General features: G+C 36.3%; 1 protein-coding gene across 1 annotated transcript in view; it reads right to left on the minus strand.

Annotated features, from left to right (window-relative positions):
* LOC138031233 (protein LKAAEAR1-like) overlaps nucleotides 1–2500 on the minus strand; it is a 13182-nt gene that overhangs the window by 1162 nt on the left and 9520 nt on the right. The gene's annotated exons all lie outside the window — the stretch shown is intronic.

A 2500-nucleotide genomic window follows, 5' to 3' on the forward strand; every position in this document is an offset into this window, starting at 1 on the left:
AGGCACTATAAGTAAGATCTACGACGCTGTGACATCCAAAAATATTACTTAAGGAGGCTCGAAAGGGTTTCAACACTTAGAGACTCTCTGATTAGATGGAATAACGCTACAACACCTTATCACATAACAGCAATGTTATGGTACCATATGAAACACCAATTATTTCCAAACAAGGTGTGATCATTATTGTGATGTAATAAGTTACCTTGGCAACGGGAAAGCCCAGCAAAAACACCCTATATTTTGGATTTAGTTGCTCATATCTCAAAAACGAACAAGGTGACCCCCTTTTTTATTGCTGTAAAGTGATGAGAATGCCACGATGAAACTTTCGGCAAAGTTTTAAAAAATTCTGTCGACAGGATTCAGAGCTACCTTAAAAAATCACAAAATTAAGGTGCCTCTGAATCCACTAAAAAGATTTTTTTTTAAACTTTGCAGAAAGTTTCATCATGCCCTTCTGATTACTTTTTGGAATTAAAAAATGGGGGTCACTGAATTCGTTATTGAGATATACGCAACTAAAGACAAAATAAAGGGTGTCTTTAATTACAGGGCTTGGCCGTTGCCACGGTGACATATTACATCACAATAATGACTCTATCTTGTTCAGCAATAATTCGTGTTTCATTTGGTAACACAATATTGCCAATACATGATACAACATTGTGGTGCCGATCCTTCTAATAAGAGCGTTACTTGGAAGCGTTTAAACTGGTTCCAGCCTCCTTAAGGAGGAAAAGCACATCCCTTTTCCGTTATTTGAGAATCTGCAAAATGAAATCCCCAAATCTGACGAATCATGGAAAACGTACATGTAAACAAACAACACCAAGTGTTTTAACAATGATCCTCAAACCTCCACTCACAATTTGTACAAGTTGAACAAACTGAAAAATGGCAGAAACGTTTTTTTTTTTAAAGCGAACATGCAATTTTAAGAGACGTTTTTGCTGACGTAGCCGTAGTAGACCTAAATTCCTAATTCTATCCCCTTTTGAAGGTAACCAACCTGGCCCCATTTGTTCAAATGATGGATAGTGCTATCCGCCAGATAAACCACTATCCAGTGGATAAGTCTTAATTTAAGTGCCACTTTTTGACTACGATCAAATTTTTATAATTCCATGATTTTTAGGTTTATCACACAGAATTCCAAGAAATGTTAAAAACACCTTTTACCATTTGGAAATCTCTGCATTGGTTCCAGAGATATTTAAGGACGGTGCCAGAGTACTAATTCAAAGGTATTTTTGCCCTGGTTTATGGTTATGCAGGTTATGTAGATCTTAACAAGTGTTATTGAAATTGAAAAAGACAATTGGGGGTAACCACGCATTTTTCAAAGATAATTCACGAACAATATTTGTAAAAAGCTCTAAAATACAGAGCCATGTATGGCATTCTTTCTCAAATTGAAGCTTAATTATCTCTGAAAAATGCATGGCTTGCCCCCAATTTTCTTTTTGGATACCAATAGTACTTACTAAGATCTACTTTCTCTGCATACTTTAAACCGCACAAAAATATCCCAGCCTGTATTAGTAAGCATCACCAATACTTGAGATGCGCAGAAGGTACAATGTATTCGCAATAACAATAGTTGGCACCGTCCTTAAGTTTGAAAAAAATTAATGTGTAAAATATGCAAATGAGAGGACTGATGACATCATTCACTGAACCGAAATACAAATAGAGCTATATCCGTCAATTTGCAGCAGAGACCATCGAAACTTGGTAGACTAATAGTTCTACAGGCAACATTGGTTAATAGTTTTACAGGCAACATTGGTTCCCATGGCAGCTCACTCTTTTCCAGTCCCCTCCAACCTGACTTCAATATTTTTGGTGATCTTAAGCTAGAAAAACATTTAACAAGGCCACAAACTTGACCTAACATATTTATATTCTTGCAGGATCATGCAGATGAGGCACCATTGGCAAATATCAAAATCAAACGCCAAAGGTGGCCAGCAAACTCAGCCTTTAATATCAGGGAGGTCTGGAACCCAATATGTTGCCATGGTAACAAAACTGCATGCTTATATTGTGGAGCACATCTACTAGAATCTCACTGCAAAGAATCAAGCATTTCAGATCTGATACAAATTGGCTGAGATATCTTTTTTCATGGCTTAGATAGGAAAGATGTGAATTTCGTCATAGTAGCACTTCAATCATTATGGTAATTGCACTGAGTGAAGTGCAATTTGTATAGGTAATCATACATGTGATTTCAAAATCGCATGCGAGTTCGATTTGAAATCACAAGTTTGATTTCAGACCAAAATTGCATGACACAAAGTTCAATTAACGCTTTAGTACATCAATTTAGAAATGGCACAATTTAATCTCTCAAATACAGGATTTTAGTTAGTACCAATACATGTATTTTACTAATCCAGTTGCCAATTTATAAAAAAGCAGACAAAATGAATGGTGAAAGTTGGAAGCTCCACTACATGTAGGTCTTCAGCCTGAAGGAGCTCATTATCATCAT

This window comes from Montipora capricornis, chromosome 14 (assembly GCF_036669925.1).
Source record: "Montipora capricornis isolate CH-2021 chromosome 14, ASM3666992v2, whole genome shotgun sequence".
NCBI classification, from domain to species: domain Eukaryota; kingdom Metazoa; phylum Cnidaria; class Anthozoa; order Scleractinia; family Acroporidae; genus Montipora; species Montipora capricornis.